The sequence below is a fragment of the Castor canadensis genome, chromosome 1 (assembly GCF_047511655.1).
Source record: "Castor canadensis chromosome 1, mCasCan1.hap1v2, whole genome shotgun sequence".
Taxonomy (NCBI): Eukaryota; Metazoa; Chordata; class Mammalia; order Rodentia; family Castoridae; genus Castor; species Castor canadensis.
The window spans coordinates 144,324,528-144,345,202 of record NC_133386.1 but is presented as its reverse complement, the minus strand read 5'-3'; the positions used below and the strand labels follow the sequence as shown (position 1 = coordinate 144,345,202).

Here is a 20,675-nt window from a genome sequence, read left to right as displayed (position 1 = left end):
TACAGCCTTGTAGGAATTCCAGTCCTATACTGAATAAGAGTGGGGAATGGACAGCCTTTTCTCTTTCTTAACTTTAGAAGAACTAATTTCAGTCTAACCAATTTAGTATAATGTTGGCTATAATTTGTCATATGTTGCCTTTACTGTATTGAGATACCTTCCTTCTATTCATAATTTCTTAAAAGAACAGTGATTTATATGCTCTTGGTTCAATTTTGGCATGTCCAAAGAATCTAGAAATATATCCATTTTTTCTAAACTTTCCACTTTATTGAATTATACATTTTCAAAGTATTCACTCATGACCCTCTATATTTTATTAGTATTTCTTGTGACAATCTTCCTTTCTTCAGCTCTAATTTTAATTTGGGTGTCTTCCCTCTTCCTTTTACTAAGACAGGCTAAGGGTTCATGAATCTCATCTATCTTTCCCAAGTTTTTGTTTCATTTGATTCTTTGTATAGCTGTTTTTTTTGGGTGGTCTCTATTTCATAAATTTCTTTTTTTATATTATTATTCATTTATTCACATGTGCATACATTGTTTGGGTTATTTCTCCCTCCTGCTCCTGCCCCCATTCTCTCCCCCCACTTTTAGGCAGAACCTGTTCTGCACTTTTCTCCAGTTCTGTTAAAGAGTAGAAATATGCAATAATAAGAAAGACATAGCGTTTTTGCTAGTTAGATAAGGACAGCTATACAGAGAGATTCCTAGCATTGCTTTCATGTGCAAATGTGTTACAACCCAGGTTGATTCATCTCTAACTGGTCTTTACACTGGTTCCTGTTCCCCTTTTCATGTTGACCTCTGTCACTTTAAGGTTTCTGTATTAATTCCTCTGGAGTGGGGACATCAAATGCTTTCATGTTTTGGGTTAGATTGATTGAATTTTGCTATATCTTTCATTCTGCTAGTTTCAGGTTTGGCTCATTCTGTTTTTCTAAGAGCTTAAAGTGAATAATTAGGGTATTTGTTTTTGTTTGGTGTTAGTTTGCTTTTGGTGGAACTGGGGTTTGAACTCAGCTTCATGCTTGCAAGGCAGGCAGTCTACTGCTTGATCCACACCTCCAGTCCATTATCCTCTGGTTTATTTTGTAGATAGGGTCATGCAAACTATTTTTCCAGGCTGATCCTACCAATCTCAGCCTCTCAAGCAGCAAAGATTACAGGCATGAACCACCAGTAGTCAGTTTAGGGTATTTATTTTTTCTCTTTATTATATACTCAAAGCTTTAAACTTTCCTCCCAGAACTGCCTTTGCTGTATCTGAAAGTTTTCAGTAGGTTGTGCATTCATTTTCATTATATTCTAAGAACTTTTTTATATCCCCCCTTATTTTTTCAGTAACCCACTGGTTGTTCAATATCCATGTGTTTGAATATTTTCTGTTCTTTCTTTTACTGTTGAGTTCTAGTTTTATTCAAATATTGTCTAATAGCATACAGAAAGTTATTTCAACATTCTTACATTTGCTAAGATTTGCTTTGTGTCCTAAAATATGATCTATTTTGGAGAAAGTGTCATGACCTGCCAAGAAGAATGTATATTGTGGAGTAGATGAATGAAATGCTCTATAGATGTCTGTTAAGTCCATTTGGTCTATTGTGTCTATTAATTCTGAGGTTTCTTTGTTAACTTGTTGACTGGATGACCTATTTGTGTAAGAGGAGTATTGAAGTTTCCCCCTGTTATTGTGTTGGAGATTATCTGTGCTTTTGAATCAGTAATGTTTTTAAATGTAGTTGGGTGCACTGACATTTGGTGCATATGTTAAGAATTTTTATTTATTCATGACTAATTGTTCCCTTTATTATTATGAAGTAACCTTCGCTCTCTCTTCTAATTTTAGTCTAAAGTATTCTTTGTGAGTATAGCTACTCCTGTCCCTTATCAGGATCTGTTTGCTTGGAAGATATCTTTCCACCCTCTCACTCTAAGCCAGTGTTTGTCTTTGTCAATAAGATGCATTGCTTATAAGCAAAAAATGGTCATGTCTAGCTTTTTTAATCCAACTTACTATTCTATGTCTTTTGATTGGGGAATTTAAGCCATTACAATCATTGTTAATATTGAAAGGTAGGGAGTGTTTCCATACCTTTAATGGAAATAGTCGCTTTGTTGTTTTTCTGATATTTAATCTTCCCCTATTCATCTTTACTGATCTACTGGCTAGCAGGGTTTATTCTTTCTTGCATTTTCCTGGATGCATCTGCCTTCATCTGTGATTCCTTTTAAGGATTTTCTATACAGCTGGTGTAGTGGTCATGAATTCCTTCAGTTTTTGTTTATAGTGGAAAGTTTTTATTTCTCCTTCAATTATTAAAGATAGTTTTGTTGGACAGTCTAGTCTAGATTGACAGTTGTTTTATGGCTTGAAATATATTATTCCATGCCCCCCTTGCATTTAGTTTGTGTTGAGAAATCTGCTGTTATTTTGATAAGGTTTGCCTTTAAATGTGACTTGTCACTTCTCTTTTGCAGCTTTCAAAATTCTTCATTCTGTGTATTTAGTGTTTTAATTATATCTTGGCTTTTTTTTCTGATATAGTCAGATACCTGACTCTGTAATGGTGTCACTTTACTGCCCTCACTCCCTTTTCAGTGAGCATGTAGGAGCTATTTGGATATCTGAATATTATCTCTGGCAAAGAGTTCTATAGTGTGGACCTTCAATTTTCCAGTCTCACACCACCACCCCTTCACTTGTAGCCTTCTCTTCTCTTAAGCCCCTGACTACTTACATACTACTATTGTAATCTGGGTGAAGTTCTTAGTCAAGTGTCTGTTCTGGTGACACACTCCTTCAGTAGGATGGGAAGCACAGAAAGGCAGTTCACAACAAAGATGCTTGCCACTGCAATTTCTTAGATGGGATTGTGGATGGCAGCAGTGATCAACCAGTCTTACTCTATTTTTTGTTGCTATGGGAATAGTTCTGTTGACTGTTGTTTCTTATTGGTTTCTTGTCCACTTTACAATCTATGCACCAGATGTGCCATATGGGATCTTCTGGTCCTCCAGTGTGGTCCTTGTGCAGAGCACATAGTGCTGGGATTTCTGGGCATGGAGGATCATGTTCCAGGTAAGCAAAGCCTCCTTAGGCCTACTGTGGGCAAAGTGCACCAGGTAGGGGCTTCTGGGTGCAGCAGTAGACATGTACCAGGTGGGAAGGGCCTTGGCAAGTCTAGGGGCAAAGCATGCCAGGTAGGGGGTTCTGGGCATTGAGTAGGGGCTTCTGGGCACCAAGCACAGACATGTGCTGGGCCTCAGCAGGTCCATGCAAAGACACATTGGGACTGGGGCTTCTATATGCCAGGCAGGGGCTTTTGGGTATAGGAGCACATGACTCAGGTGTGTGGGCCTTCACAGGAACATGGATAGAGCATGCCAGACATGGGCTTCTGTGTATCAGGTAGGTGCTTTTGGGTACAGCAAGGGACCATATGGGCTGGGCTTCTAGGACCATGGTTCAAGGATCCTTTCTGTCACAATTACCTTTGGCTCCTGGGGTGTTCATTCTTTGCAGATCTGCAGAGAATTAGGCAAGAGAATAGTGCTCACAAGAAAGAATGCTGGGTGTTGTCACTCAATCACCATCTTGCCTATCCCCTCCTCTTCATTCTTTTTTATTTTCATTTGATTTTTCTATTACATCTATTTTGTCTTCAAGCCTTGATATTCTGTCTTCCATTTTATTCAGCCTGCTGGAGAGACTTTCAACTGAATTATTTTACTTAAGGAGCTTTTCATATCCAGAGCTTCAATTTAATTTTTTAGGCTTTCTATATCTTTATTGAATTCTCCTTTTATGTCTTGAACTATCATATTTCATTTAGCTACTTATTTGTATCCTCTTTGAGCTCCTTTATTTATTTATTTGTATTCTCTTTGAATTCATTTAGCTGTTTATTCATATTCTTTGATTTTTGTTGAGGTGTTCATGTATGTCTTCTTTCATCTCATTAATAATTCTTGTCATTCTTTTGAGCTCAAAATCTATGATCTCATCCCCTTCGCTAACAATTAGATCCTTTGCCATGTGACTATTGACCTTTAGTGGTGTCATATTTCCTTGATATTTTGTATTTTGTGTGCTTCTACCTTGACATTCACTAATCTATAATCAATTTGTTGGTTGGTGGTTTTACTCACCTAAAGTCTTTCTCTTCAATTATTCTCTATGTTCTGGCAGGAGTGGTTAATGACAAAGTTGATAGACCATTTCTTTTTTTTTTTCTTTTTCCATTAATTTTTTATTAGGATATATTCATTGTACAAGGGGGGATTCATTGTGACAATTCCAAGTGGACTTATAATGTACATTGGTTAGGTCACTCCCACTGTCTCTCCCCTTCAACTCCTTCCCCACCTCACTTAAAACTATTGTAAAAGGTTTCTTTGTTCTATTTCATATGATTAGGCCATTTCTCATCACTGGCATGGAGGTATTACTCAGCAATGACAGATCCACCATTTCAGTACCAAACCAGATTTTTACACGAAGCTAGAAACCACTGGTGACATCATCAGTACCACCAGCCATGAAAGGGATTAGTGTTCTTCTGTGGTACAGAAACTGTATAGGGAGGGAAAAAAAGAGATTATTTGTGTAGGACGTAAAAATAAGAAGAGATGAGAGAATACATAGAAAAGAGGAAAATGGGAAACTGGGGATGAAGTGTATGGGCTTGAGATAAACAAAATAATAGTGTGCAGGAATTTAGTTCAATTATTGTGGAGAAGGATGCTATAGTCAAGGATTGCAGTGAAGTAGAGAAATTAAGAATAATAAACACAAGGTCAGATAAACTACCAATAATACAATTTGTGAGAAAGAAAAATTTTAAATAGTGATAAAAGTAAAATGCAAAAAATAGAAAAATAAAGATAAATATAAAAGTCAATATTTCTTCCATTTTGAGTAGAAAAATGTAGACCTGCATGCTTCTATCACAGCAGTAGATGCTCTCCTCCAATCTGTAGTCCTTAGTTTTCTGTTTGCAATTGTTCTATTGCTTTTCCTGACTCTCAGTCCAGTCCTGGGTATGCAGGCTTTGGTCACCTTGCTCTGCCAAAATTTCTTCATAGGTAGCTATGTTAACATGTACCCACTGGGCTGGGCTCCCACTCTTCTGTGTCACACTAGAGATAAAGCTTCCACCAAGAAACTTTTTCTGACCCCAGACTCGTCGTAGGTGTTCAGGACTTTTGTCAGTTTGCTAAAGTCCTTTGTGGGTAGATGTGCTAATATGTACCTATGGTGCTGGGTGATGTTCTTAGGGAGCTAGCCTTCACAGGAAAATGTACACTGTTCCCTGTCTCCCACCCCACACCAGAGACAAAGCTATTAGGTAGCTCTTCCATCAATTCTGACAGGTCCCAGGTGTGCCTTCTTAATTTCTGCTTGTTTTGTAGATCAGGGTTTTTTTTTTTCTCTAGCCACTTTCTGTCTAGTATTTTGCTGGTATACTGGTGCCAGCCCCTCACACACACCTAGTTTACTAACTTGCCCACCTTCCCATGTAGCCATGACCTGTGCTTTTATTGCTAGTTCATGGAGACACAGAAATGTGGTGTGAGTCTGTAATCTGCCACCTTCTTCCTCCTCTTTTCTCTTTTTAACATACAAATTTGCAATTATAATTTCCCTTTGAGAACTGATTTCACTCTGCTTTATAAGTTTGGTCATGTGGTATTTTCATTTGCCTTAATTCTTAAAGTATTATCTAATTTCTGTTGTGATTTCTACTTAACATATTGATTGTTTAATAGTGTTATTAAGCCAAGCATAGTGGCCAGAACTCCAGAGTTTGAAGCAGGAGGATCATGATTTTGAGAATGGCCTGTGGTATATTGTGAGACCCTGTCTCAAAAAAAAAAAAGTGTATTAATATCCACATATTTGTGAGTACTTGAATTTTCCTTTTGTTATTTCTTTCTAGTTTCATTCCATTATAGTCAGAGAAGAAACATTTTCTCCCTTTTATGACTTGAGTCTTTTTAAAATTATTGAACCTTGCTTTAAGGCTACCATATAAAGAATGTTCCATGTTCCCTATAGAAGATTGTGTATTTTGTTGTCCTTGGGAGGAATGCTGTGTATACATCTGCCAGGTCTCACTGGGTTGTAGTATTGTTCAAATCCTCTTCTTCCATATTAATCACCTATCTAGTTGTATTCATTATTGAAACTCAGGGTGCTGAAATTTCTAACCATTATTACATAACTGTCCATTTCCTTTCAATTATCAAACTTTTTGTTTCATGTATTTTAGAGCTCTGCAGTTGGACATATATGCTTATAATTGTTACAGCCTTTTGGTGGATTGAAATTTTATCACTGTTTAATATCCTTCTTTTCTCTTAAAACAATTTTTAAATTAGTCTGTTTGTTTGATATTAGTCATCCTAACTATCTTGTTTGTTACTATTTGCCTGAGGTACTTTTTCCATTATTCCATTTTTGACCTGTTTGTGTCTTTAACTCCAAAAGAGCCTCTTATAGACAGTATATAGTTGCATATATTTTTCTTATCCGTCTTGTCTTCTAATTGGAGAGTTTAATCCCTTAGAATAAAGTAATTAATGATAAAGGCCTTACATATTCTGTTTCATTACTGGTTTTTTATATACATTGTATCATTTTGACTCTCAGAGCTTCCATTCAGTAATGCTTTTTTGTACATTTTTAGGGTACCATTTTGATCTTCAATTTCCTTTTCTGTATATTTTTTAGTTATTTTTGCATTGGCTGCCTGAAGCTTACACTTTACTGCTTAAACTTGTAGCAATCTATTTTTTTATTATATTATTTTTCTGCTTGGGATACACTGTGACATTTACAAAAGTTCTTATAATATATCACAGTTGAATTCACCTCCTCCATCATTCTCCTTTATCCCCCTCCCATTCCTGGAATAGTTTCAACATGTCTCATTTTTCCATTTCATATATGAGGACATAATATTTCCACTACATTCACTCTCCTACACCCTTTCCTTATATCCTCCCCCCTCCCCCTGGCACCAAACCCAAGACAGAATCTGTTTTACCTTCCTGTTCTCCATTTTTGAAAAAAAAAGACATTTTTGCTTGTTTAAGATAACTATACAAGGAGTTTCATTGTGACATTTCCATGTAGATGTATTATAATCTGAATTGGCTTATCCCCTCTATTTTTCTCCTTTCTACCTTAGTTTCCCTCCCCCCCCACTTTATGGTGATTTCAACAGGCTTAAAAATTATATATTAATTCTTTTATAGAAAGTACATCAAGCATATTCACCTTCTTAACTTCCTTCTTTCCCCTCCCTCTCCCATTATTGACCTCCCCCTTAATGTAACCTGTTTTTCATGTTATTGCTTGTATTTGTATTATATCTATCTCCCACATATGAGGGAAAGCATGCAACCTTTGTCTTTCTGAGCCTGGCTTACCTCACTTAACATAATGTCCTCCAATTGCATCTATTTACCTTCAAATCACATGGTTTTATTTTTCCTTAAGGCTGAATAAAACTCTATTACATATATATATAGATATAGATCACACATATAGAAATAAAGATAGAGATACAGACATAGATATCTAGATAGATAGATAGAGAGAGAGAGAGAGAGATAGATAGATAAATCACATTTTTTTAATCCATTCATCAATTGTAGGGCATCTGGGTTGTTTCCATAGCTTGCCTATTGTGAACAGTGCTGTAATAAACATCAGTGTGCAAGTGTCTGTATTGTATCCTGACTTACATTCCTTTGGGTATATCCCTAAGAGTGGTATTACTGGATCATATGGCAGTTCTATTTTTAGTTTTTTGATGACCTTCTATACCATTTTCCATAGTGGTATATAATTCCAATCTCTTCAGGCCACCAAGGTTTCTTCTCTCTCATTCTTTTTTTCTTTTTTTGGTAGGATTGTGCTAGCTAGGGAAGTGCTCCACCACTTGACCCATGCCTCCAACCTTTCTTACTTTTAGTTATTTTTCAGATAGGGTATTGTACTTTTGCCCAAGCTGGCACTGGAGCACTATCTTTTTACTTATACCTCCCTCATAGCTGGGATTATAGACATGCATCACATGGCTTGTTGTTTGAGATGTAGTTTCACTAACTTTTTGACCAGGCTGGTCTTGAACCATTAGCATCCCACTCTCCACTTCCCAAATAACTGGGAATATAGGCATGATCCACCATGCCAAGTTGTTTTTTTTTTTCCCAAATCCTCACCAGCATTTGTTGTTTTCTTGATAATTGCTACTCTGCAGTGAGATGGAACCTTAGTGTAGTTTTGATTTGCATTTCCTTTATGGCTAAGGATGCTGACTCTTGATGTATTTATTAGCATTTGAATTTCTTCCTAGAACTGTCTGCTCGTTTTTCCATTTATTAATTGGATTTTTTGTTCTTTTACTGCTTCATTTCTTCAGCTCTTTGTGTACTGTGGATATCAGTCCTTTATGTATTCTACCAATTGCTCATCTGTAGTCAATTTGTTGGTTGGGAGTTTAATCCTCTGAAGTCTTTCCCTTGATTTATTCACTATGTTCTGGCAGGACTGGTTTGTTGCTATGCTGATGTGCTGTTTCTGACCACCATCTTGGGAAATGACTCAACAGTAACAAATTCACCAATACCAAACCAGATATTTACATGAAGTAAAATACAATTGGTAGCAGTATCCATATAACCAATCATATTATATATAAATAGGACTAGCATTGCTATACAGTACTGTAGGGGATTAGAAAAATAAAACTTGTTTGCTTAGGAATTAAAATTTGGTAACAAAAGTAAAAGAGGAAATAAGTAAGGAAGAAGGAAGATGAGGAGAATGGGAGTGAAGTGGGAGGGCTGCAGGTAACAAAATACTAGTGAGAAGGGATGTAGTCCAATTATTGTAAAGGGTGCCATTGTGAGGATAGTAAGATTAAGAATAATAAAACAAGGTGATAGAACAAACCACCAGTATAATAGTTTGGGGAAAGAGAGAAAGGAAAAGTGAAAGTATGGGAAGAAGGGCAGAATGACAACAGCAATATGAAAGAGATTGGGCTGGAGGTATGGCACAAGTGGTAGAACACCTGCCTACCAAGTGTAAAGTCCTGAGTTCAAACCCTAGTACTTCCAAAGAAGAGAGAGATAAACAACTTAAAAATGTTTTTAAATTCTAAAAAGTCATTACTCCTTCTTTGTTGAGTTAGAATGTCTGCTGGGCTCTATTAGTACACTGCATGCTTCCTCTAGTCCTCAGGTTTCTATCTTCAGTTTTCCTGTTCTGTTTATTCATGTGCCCCCTCCTCAGGGTCCTGGATTGACCAGGTGTAGCCTGAGAGGAAGGCTTTGGATTAGGGCAGCTGCCGGGTGAGGTGAGGCAGTTGTAGGCATGTGAGGTAGTAGCACCCCCAACTGGGTGCCTGAGCACAGCCAGTGTTTCAGAAAGCACTCTGCTGCTCTTGAAGCCTGCACTTTTCCCTGTTCACGGAATCTAGTCGCAGCTCTGGCTTGTCCACAATGAGCTGTATTCCTCTTTTCCACCTGCTCCTTCAGTTTAATGTTTCATTGGAGAGTGAAGGGTGAATAGCTCCTTGTCACTTGTTACATGCATACACTGCTGGGTTTGGCTGTGGATTAAAGACTTTTAACTAGCTAGCCAACTGCTTCCACCCTCCTTTTCTTGGAATAAAGACCCAGATGTTGAGCGCTAAGATAGCCTGCTCAGTTCCACACCACATCCTACGATCCTGGGCTGAGCAGCTTCCTCTGGCCAGTACAGGGCCACGTGGGGGTCCTTTAATCAGCCTGCTTAGCCAAAGTTTTCTCAGGGAGTCAGGTGTTTTTGTGAGCATTACTGGGATTGGCTGAGAGGTGGGCCTCAGGGGTAACACTGGTTATAGTAAACTTCATGCAGCTTCATTTCCCTATGCAGAGCTGGGCGTGGGAGCCTTTAATCAACCCACTTAGCCAAAAGTTTGCTTATGGGTCAGATGTGTTGCATCCATGCACTTAACTAATCTGTGCACAGTCCCTCAAGACTGAAACCAGTTGGTGCTGCTGGCTCATTTCCATGCCAAGCCTTTTGTCCCAGGCAGTGGGGCATAGACACCAATTAGCTTCTGTCAGGTGGCCCAGGAAAGGTTTGCCAACCTGCTCTCAGCCCTCCCTGCACTTGATTTGTTCACAGAGTAGCCCACACACATGGCTCTTGCAGGAAACAATTCAAGTCCAGAGAGTTTTTAAAAACGGGAGATTTGTGTAGGACAGAAAGCCTCTATCCATTCAACCTTGTTGCTTAGGTGGTTAGTCAGAGGGAGTTGTGAGTTCTTGTCTCATGAAGCCAAAGAACGAACTTCACAAACAATGAAGACTGAGCATAGAGGTAAGAAAGTATATTAAGCAAAAGAATGAAAGCTCCTGCAGGAAGGGAGTGGGTTGTCAGTGGTCTGCAGTGTCTAGGGATTTTTATTCTCTAGAATAAGGTGTTAACCGATGTTATATGCTAACTAGGTATTGAACTAATGCAGGTTTATTGGTTTCTTTTATGGCCCTGTCCTGAGTGAACAGTGGAGTTTGAGAGGATTAGTTTTCAGACTCCAGAAGTAGTTCTCAAACTGCTTCTCTTTCTGTCCCCTTGCCTCTATTTCTGTGTAGTTCAGTCTTAGGTCATCCTATTTTGCTGCCCTGTTCTGGAACACCTGTTTTATTGTGAAACAGGAGTGAAAAACATTCTGTGACTAACTGCTTTATTATGTGACTTTCAATTAGTTACTGAGAGTCTTCCCCTACTTGCCTGGCTTATTTCTGACTCCTAAATACTCATGAGGGATACAGGATGGAGTAGATTCATGCCCACAAGGAAATTGTGCTTTTAGGGGGTGAGTTAAGAGTCAGTATAGTTGAATTTACTCCCATGTAAATTACTTTTAGCAGTGAATTATGTATTTTTTCCTTTTTATTTTCTTTTCATTAGTGTCTCATTCAGTTTGAAGAACTTCTTTTAGTGTTTCTTGTAGGACAGGTTGGATATTAACCAATTCTGTTTTTACTTGTCCAAGAATGTCTTTACCTTAAAAAGTATAGTTTTTTTTTTTTTTGGTTGATTGGTTTTTGGTTTTCCTTCACCATGACGAAGCACATCCTACTTCCTCCTGACCTATAAGGTTTCGGTTGAGAAGTCAGGCAAATTGGAACACTCTTATATATGGATTCTTTTGTGCTTGGAGAGAATACTCTTTGTTTTTAACTTTTGAAAGTTGATTATAATATGTATTGGAGTAGACTTGGCTGATTTGATGCTTACTGTTGACCTTTGACCTTTCTGTGTCTGGATATTTGTATCTTTCCCTAGATTTAAGAAATTATCCATTATCCCTTTGAATGAGCTTTCTACCCATTTGATATTCTTTTCACCTCTTGAACCACAGCTTTTGTAATGCTGTTCAATTTTCTTGTAAGATTTCTTCATTCTTTCTCACACACACACGCCCATGGTGTATTTCAAAAGGGCTCACTGATTCTGTGTTCCGTTCAATCAGTTCTACTAATAATGCCTCCTTTCATTTTATTTAGTGCAGTTTGCAGCTATAGAGCTTCTGGATAACTTTTTAAATTACTTCGATCTCTTTATTAAAGTTTATCTGATAAAGTACTTCCCTGTCTTTGTTTTCTTGAAGTTCACTGAGTTCCTTATATCTTTTGAACTCTCCACGCAATAGTTCATATGTATCAACTGCTTTATCATCAGTTTTGGTGTTTTATCTTATCCATAGAGTAAATTCACCCCAAAGTAATATTATTTATGCTTATTGTCTGCCCACTGAATGATTAGCTATATGTTCCAGTCTTCCTAACCTAGCTTTGCTTGTGCCTTTCCTTCCAGAAATTCTAAACAAACTGTTTATCATTTTCTCAGCATGAGCATAAACATGTCATAGGAAGAGGCAAACTAAGCACTTCAGCTCCCTTCAGGGTATACATATGCGCTTTAGGTTTAAATAGATAGAACTGGGGCAGTGGAAGAAGTATACATAACACTTTCATTCACAGTATGGCCTGATTGATCATTATCTCTGTTCTGTTTCTGTGAGGTGCTCTGCAGAAGTTGTTATCACCATCATCACTTGAGGGGAACAATCTGGTTCCCATGAGATGATTACTGCTGCTCCAGGGTATAGATTCATCTTTACAGGTAATTGTCCTGTGAGGCTCTGATGATCCTTTCCTTGGGAGTAGTTTCACTCTCATCCTAAAGATGTTACCAATCAGTCCTGTCCTTCCTGGATTGCAAAGTGACTGCAAAGAGAATTGCTCAGAGAAAAGAACATGAATACAAAATGAAGACAGAAATACAAAGCTTTCCTTCTGCTTTTAATTTGTGGCCCCAAGTAAGGAATCAGCACTTTTTAGAAAAAGTAGTTTATAAGTACCTGTTATAAGACCAGCCCTAGGTTTTAAGCGTGACTTCGCGCCCTCCTTTCTCTTCTTCTCACAAATGAATAATGAGTCTCCATATTTTGCTGCCTGGGATTGGAGTAGGGATGGGATAAGAGGGCTGTGCTTAGAGCCTTTCCCTCTACCCATTTAAGGAGACTTACACGTTGTAAACATCTCAAAGAGGAAGAAAGATGCAGGTACCCCTTTAAGCCTCCCTGTTCATATAACTTAACATATAAAAGAGATGGGAGGGCGGTAGCTGCTCTGGCTTTTCAATTTTACTTCCTTATTCCAATGTCTGAGTCTGACCCTTTTAATATCTATTAAAATAATGTAATTTCCCTGTCTCTTCATCTACCTATCCTTCCTCAAGCTCAGCTCATGTGTTGATATTCTTTTTGAATGTCTGGAGGAAAAAAAATGAACAACAACAAAAAAACTTTCTGTGTTTTCATTGATCTGCATTGAAGCATTCCTTCAATACTTAGTCAGGTCCTTTGCAACTCTGCCTTAACCATCACTTCAGCTTCCACTGAGCCTAACTATCATTTAGAAGTTAAAGCTTAGGATCTTATCAGATAGTTTCCGGGTATATATCCTCCTCTGGGAATGCATGTGGTTTAGAAATTCCTATACACAAGATTTTCAATGCCCTAATTCCCAGCAAAATCTCCCTCCCAAGTCTTTCCTACTGTGTTTTCAGTATGTCTATAATTTGCCTCATAATCTCTTTCCAGGTTGCAATAGATTGTTCATTTGCCATTCAATAATTTCAAGTATACCCTCCACTTTTTTTTTTTTTTTTTTGCTTATGAGATAACTCTGAGCTAAGCAAAACAAAGAAAAATGTTCTTCATAAGTCCTTCAGGTAGCACCCAAACAGGCCCAAATATACAAACCCAATTCTATGAGGATAAGAAAAAGTCTGTTCTTCTCCTTTCAGAACCAGGAACCGAGCTATCTACAAGACCTCTGCTGTGCAGTGAAGGAAGGTGAGCCAAAGGCAAGAAAAAAATGCCACATTTCCCTACAATTTTTAAGTTGCCTTTTTCTTGATTCATCATTTTTACTTGGTTTTTGTAGTACTTTGACTATTTTCTAGAGTCCTGACAATGATTCTTATGATTTTCACTTGTTTGTTCATTATTTCAGTGGAAGGATAGACCCCTGGAACTGCCTACCTTATAATATTCATAGATGTTACTCCTGTAAAATTTATTTTTCATAACAGACATAATCTGTTACCAAAGTATATGTCTAATGTGTACAAAAATTTTAACAATATGATGTATTATTGTTAATGGCACTGGTTCAGTCTGTGATCAGAAGACTTCCAAATTCTTTGTAACCTGTGGAAAGAATCCATCACAGGACACATGGGTATAAAGAGAGTTTATTAAAAGTTAGGAAAAGGAATACAAGAGGGAGCATGGTGGGCACAGGTGGAGTCTGGAGGCTGAAAGAGAGAGCTTCTCTTTCTCCGATACTTTAAAACTTACGTTACTGTATGGGAAGGGAAGAATCAGGTGATTCCTATCCAATAATCAATGAGTGGGGTGGGGCATGGACAGTTTCCAGCCAGGTGAGGGTGGTCCCTGAGCCAAAGCATGGTTAATATGAGATGTAACATTTTTTTATGAGTCCCAAGTTTTCCCTAATTTTAGCCTGCCTCATAGTCATAAGATGTTAAAGAGAGATACAAGTCAAAGATGAGAATTTGGAGTCTGAAACTCTGGAAATACTGAAATAGTATGATTGTGATAGGAAAACAAAAGGAGGAAGTTTGGAAAGCAGGTGATGAGTGTAACCTGGGACATACTGAGTTTTTTTGGTTTGGTTTGGTTTGGTTTTGGTTTTGAGACAGGGTCTTACTATGTACTATGTACTCAGGCTGACCTCAAACTCATGATCCTCTCACCTCAGCCTCCCAAGTGGTAGGATTATAGGCATGTGCCACCATGTCTGGTTGACATCCTATTCTGATCTCCCTCATGGGGAGTTCTGGTTGGTAAAGGCCACATCTGTATCTTATCTGCAAAAGATATAATGTCTGTGCTCTGTAAATATATATATATATATATATATATATATATATATATATATATATATTTGTGCTTATTTAATACTCATACTCTACAACTGTGCTACATTCATTTATAGAATAGTAAATATGTATGATGAAAAGTATATTCTTGCCTAGTTTCTGATCTTATTAAGAAAGCATATAATTTCTTACTACTACATATGATGATAGTGACAGGATTTTTGAAGGTGTTCTTTATCAAGTTGCAGAATTTCCTCTATACTTGGTTTGCTGAGACTTTTTTTATCATGGTCAGGTATTGAATTTTGTCAAATCTTGTTTTCTTTTGTTTGTTATTTGGTTGGTTGGTTGGTTGGTTGGTTGGATTTTGGTTTTGGCAGTACTGGGTTTTATTTTTTTTTGCAGTACTGGGATTTGAACTCAGGGCCTACACCTTTAGCCACTACACCAGCCCTTTTTACTGAAGAGTTTTTTCAATATAGGGTCTCACGAACTATTTGCTTGGGCTGGTTTAAACCACAATCCTCCTAATCTCTGCCTCCTAAGTAGCTAGGATTACAGACATAAGCCACTGGCACCCAGCAGTACTGGGGTTTGAATTCAGGGCCTTGTACTTGCTAGGCTGGTACCCTACCACTTGAGCCATGCCCTCAGCCTTCAAATCCTTTTTTTTTTTTTTTTTGCATGTACTAATATGATCATATGATTTTTTAAATCTTATTGATAAAATGTATTATATTAATTGATTTTCAAGTATTGGAATAGTTTTGCATACCAGGAATAAATACCATCTGGTCATACTGCATAATTATTTTATATACTGTTCAATTTCATTTGCTAATACAGTAAGCCCTCCAAATCCACAGGCTTTCTACCCATGGATTTTGACTAATCACAGATCATACACTATGTAGTTGGACTTATTTGTGTCTATACTGAACATGTGCATACTTTTTACTACTTACATAGCACCTACATAGTATTAGGTATTAAAAGTAATCTGGAAGTGATTTAAAGTATACAGGAGGATGTAACTATATGCAACTACTATGCCATTTTATATGTTATGAGCATCTGTGGACTTCAAAATCTGTGGGAGGCCTTAGAACTAATTCCTCTTGAATTCCAAGGAATGGCTGAGAGTAATACTCTGATGGGATATTAAAGCATAGCTATCTTCTAAGGAAGAATTATATTTGTTTATGAGAGATGTTAATTTGTATCTCTATATAGTTTTCCTTTTTTTAAAAATATTTTTGGTGGTATGGGATTTCAAACACAGGGTCTAAGCAAAGCACTCTACCGCTTGAGCCGTGGCCCCAGCCCTTGTTTTCCTCTTTTGTAGTGTCTTTGGCTGGTTTTGATATTATGGTAATGCTGGCCTCATTCTTGTCATGATGTATCATGCTACCACTGGCCCAAAGCAACAGGGATAAACCACCATGGACTGAAATCTCTGAAACCATGAGCCAAAATAAGCATTTCCTCCTTCAAAGTTGATTATCCCAAATATTTTTCACAGTTACAGAAAGCTAATACAAAATCTATTCAGATTTCTATTTCTTGTATAAACTTTGGTATATTATTCCTTTTAATTAATTGATCCATTTCATCTAAACTATTAAATTTGGGGCTACACGGTTATTTGTAACATTTCTTTATTAACCATTTAATGTCTGTGGGATTGGAAGTGATGGCCCCTATTTCTGATATTAATAATTTGAGTCCTCATTCTTTTTTTCTTAGCCTATATTATCCTTCCAAAAAATACTTTCAAAGAACCAGATCTTGGTTTTATTGATTTTCCTCTGATTTCTTGTTTTCAGTGTCACTGATTTCTTTTATTTTTATTTATTTTCTGTTACTTCTTTGGGTTTAATTTTCTCTTCATAACTTAATGCAGAAGCTTAACTACTGATTTCAGATCTTCTTTTTTAATATATGCATTTAGTACTATGATTTTCGCTTTATGCACTATTTTCATTGTATCCCACTGGTAAGTTGCTGATAAAGTCTGAAGATCCTCCAAAAATTTTATGTTGAAACTTATTCATCATTTTGCTGATATGAAGAAGCAAGGCAGGTCCTTTTGGTAAGTGATTGAGTCATGAGTGTTCCACTTATATGGATGCAAAAGTCTTATAAAAGACCTGGAGGGAACAAGTTGGTCTCCCCTGCTTTGCCCTTTTGCCCTTCTTTTTTTTCCTTTTATTTATTTATTTTTTTTTTCATTTTTCTTTTATTATTCATATGTGCATACAAGGCTTGGTTCATTTCTCCCCCCTGCCCCCACCCCCTCCCTTACCACCCACTCCACCCCCTCCCGCTCCCCCCCTCAATACCCAGCAGAAACTATTTTGCCCTTATCTCTAATTTTGTTGTAGAGAGAGTATAAGCAATAATAGGAAGGAACAAGGGGTTTTGCTGGTTGAGATAAGGATAGCTATACAGGGCATTGACTCACATTGATTTCCTGTGCGTGGGTGTTACGTTCTAGGTTAATTCTTTTTGATCTAACCTTTTCTCTAGTTCCTGGTCCCCTTTTCCTATTGGCCTCAGTTGCTTTAAGGTATCTGCTTTAGTTTCTCTTCGTTAAGGGCAACAAATGCTAGCTAGTTTTTTAGGTGTCTTACCTATCCTCACCCCTCCCTTGTGTGCTCTCGCTTTTATCATGTGCTCATAGTCCAATCCCCTTGTTGTGTTTGCCCTTGATCTAATGTCCACATATGAGGGAGAACATACGATTTTTGGTCTTTTGAGCCAGGCTAACCTCACTCAGAATGATGTTCTCCAATTCCATCCATTTACCAGCGAATGATAACATTTCGTTCTTCTTCATGGCTGCATAAAATTCCATTGTGTATAGATACCACATTTTCTTAATCCATTCGTCAGTGGTGGGGCATCTTGGCTGTTTCCGTAACTTGGCTATTGTGAATAGTGCTGCAATAAACATGGATGTGCAAGTGCCTCTGGAGTAACAGTCTTTTGGGTATATCCCCAAGAGTGGTATTGCTGGATCAAATGGTAGATCGATGTCCAGCTTTTTAAGTAGCCTCCAAATTTTTTTCCAGAGTGGTTGTACTAGTCTACATTCCCACCAACAGTGTAAGAGGGTTCCTTTTTCCCCGCATCCTCGCCAACACCTGTTGGTGGTGGTGTTGCTGATGATGGCTATTCTAACAGGGGTGAGGTGGAATCTTAGTGTGGTTTTAATTTGCATTTCCTTTATTGCTAGAGATGGTGAGCATTTTTTCATGTGTTTTCTGGCCATTTGAATTTCTTCTTTTGAGAAAGTTCTGTTTAGTTCACATGCCCATTTCTTTATTGGTTCATTAGTTTTGGGAGAATTTAGTTTTTTAAGTTCCCTGTATATTCTGGTTATCAGTCCTTTGTCTGATGTATAATTGGCAAATATTTTCTCCCACTCTGTGGGTGTTCTCTTCAGTTTAGAGACCATTTCTTTTGATGAACAGAAGCTTTTTAGTTTTATGAGGTCCCATTTATCTATGCTATCTCTTAGTTGCTGTGCTGCTGGGGTTTCATTGAGAAAGTTCTTACCTATACCTACTAACTCCAGAGTATTTCCTACTCTTTCTTGTATCAACTTAAGAGTTTGGGGTCTGATATTAAGATCCTTGATCCATTTTGAGTTAATCTTGGTATAGGGTGATATACATGGATCTAGTTTCAGTTTTTTGCAGACTGCTAACCAGTTTTCCCAGCAGTTTTTGTTGAAGAGGCTGCTATTTCTCCATCATATATTTTTAGCTCCTTTGTCAAAGATAAGTTGCTCATAGTTGTGTGGCTTCATATCTGGATCCTCTATTCTGTTCCACTGGTCTTCATGTCTGTTTTTGTGCCAGTACCATGCTGTTTTTATTGTTATTGCTTTGTAATATAGTTTGAAGTCAGGTATTGTGATACCTCCTGCATTGTTCTTTTGACTGAGTATTGCCTTGGCTATTCGTGGCCTCTTGTGTTTCCATATAAATTTAACAGATTTTTCAATCTCTTTAATGAATGTCATTGGAATTTTGATGGGAATTGCATTAAACATGTAGATTACTTTGGGGAGTATAGACATTTTTACTATGTTGATTCTACCAATCCATGAGCATGGGAGATCTCTCCACTTTCTATAGTCTTCCTCAATCTCTTTCTTCAGAAGTGTATAGTTTTCCTTGTAGAGGTCTTTCACATCTTTTGTTAGGTTTACACCTAGGTATTTGATTTTTTTTGAGGCTATTGTAAATGGAATTGTTTTCATACATTCTTTTTCCGTTTGCTCATTGTTAGTGTATAGAAATGCTAATGATTTTTCTATGTTGATTTTATATCCTGCTACTTTGCTATAGCTATTGATGATGTCTAGAAGCTTCTGAGTAGAGTTTTTTGGGTCTTTAAGGTATAGGATCATGTCGTCTGCAAATAGGGATATTTTGACAGTTTCTTTACCTATTTGTATTCCTTTTATTCCTTCTTCTTGCCTAATTGCTCTGGCTAGGAATTCCAGTACTATGTTGAATAGGAGTGGAGATAGTGGGCATCCTTGTCTGGTTCCTGATTTTAGAGGGAATGGTTTTAATTTTTCTCCGTTAAGTATAATGCTGGCTGTAGGTTTGTCATATATAGCTTTTATAATGTTGAGGAACTTTCCTTCTATTCCTAGTTTTCTTAGAGCTTTTATCATGAAATGATGTTGGATCTTATCAAAGGCTTTTTCTGCATCTATTGAGATGATCAAGTGGTTTTTGTCTTTGCTTCTGTTAATGTGGTTTATTACATTTATTGATTTTCGTATGTTGAACCACCCCTGCATCCCTGGGATGAAGCCTACCTGGTCGTGGTGAATAATCTTTTTGATGTGTTGCTGAATTCGATTTGCCATTATTTTGTTGAGGATTTTTGCATCAATGTTCATTAAGGAGATTGGCCTATAGTTCTCCTTTTTGGAGGTGTCTTTGCCTGGTTTGGGGATAAGTGTAATACTGGCTTCATAAAATGTGTTTGGCAGTTTTCCTTCCCTTTCTATTTCATGGAACAGTTTAAGGAGGGTTGGTATCAGTTCTTCTTTAAAGGTCTGATAGAATTCAGCAGAGAATCCATCAGGTCCTGGACTTTTCTTTTTGGGGAGACTCTTGATTGCTGCTTCAATTTCATTTTGTGTTATAGGTCTATTCAGGTGATTAATTTCCTCTTGGTTCAATTTTGGATGATCATATGTATCTAGAAATCTGTCCATTTCTTTAAGATTTTCAAATTTATTTGAATATAGGTTCTCAAAGTAGTCTCTGATGATTTCCTGGACTTCCATGGTGTTTGTTGTTATCTCCCCTTTTGCATTCCTGATTCTACTAATTTGGGTTTTTTCTCTCCTCATTTTAGTCAGGTTTGCCAGGGGTCTATCAATCTTGTTTATTTTTTCAAAGAACCAACTTTTTGTTTCATTAATTCTTTGTATGGTTTTTTTGGTTTCTATTTCGTTGATTTCAGCTCTTATTTTTATTATTTCTCTCCTTCTATTTGTTTTGGGGTTTGCTTGTTCTTGTTTTTCTAGGAGTTTGAGATGTATCATTAGGTCATTGATTTGGGATCTTTCAATCTTTTTAATATATGCACTCATGCCCTTTTGCCCTTCTACCATGTCCCATGTGAGGATGCAGCAACAAGGTGCCATCTTGGAAGCAGAGAACAGGCCCTCATAAGACACTGAACATACTAGCAACCTAAACTTAAGACTTTCCAACCTCCATAACCGTCATAGAGGAATTTTCATTTTTTATATATTACCAATCAGAGGTATTTTGTTAAAGCACCACAAATGAATTAAGATAGCTGTGTAATCAAGTACTTTTTTTATATTTAAGTGTTTCATTATTAGTATCAGTATTTGATTGCAATATTTAATATGAACTACCCTCTTAGCAAATTTTTAACTGTACAGTACATTATTGTTGACTACAGATACAATTGTACACCAGGAGACTTTATAAATCTCTTTTTAATTTTATTAACATATAATAGTTGTACAGGAGGATTCATTGTAACATTTACATATGTGCTTACAATAAATCTTAGATTTACCCCCTCCATTGTTCTCCCTCCTCCCACTCCTTCCTTTCTTTCTTTCTTTTTTTTTTTTTTTTTTGTGGTACTGGGGCTTTAACTCAGGGCCTTCACCATAGGCCAC

The 20,675-nt window shown here is 37.2% G+C and overlaps 1 protein-coding gene across 2 annotated transcripts in view; it reads left to right on the top strand.

Annotated features, from left to right (window-relative positions):
- Positions 1-20,675, top strand: part of LOC109696306 (interferon-induced very large GTPase 1-like) — a 48,724-nt gene that overhangs the window by 18,344 nt on the left and 9,705 nt on the right. The window contains exons 1-2 of one of the 2 annotated variants that reach the window (XM_074084843.1): positions 12,093-12,193; positions 13,382-13,430. The gene's annotated coding sequence lies outside the window, so the exon portion shown is untranslated. Of the gene's footprint in view, positions 1-12,092; positions 12,194-13,381; positions 13,431-20,675 lie in introns of those variants that run through there. The other variant, XM_074084846.1, reaches the window with a different exon arrangement.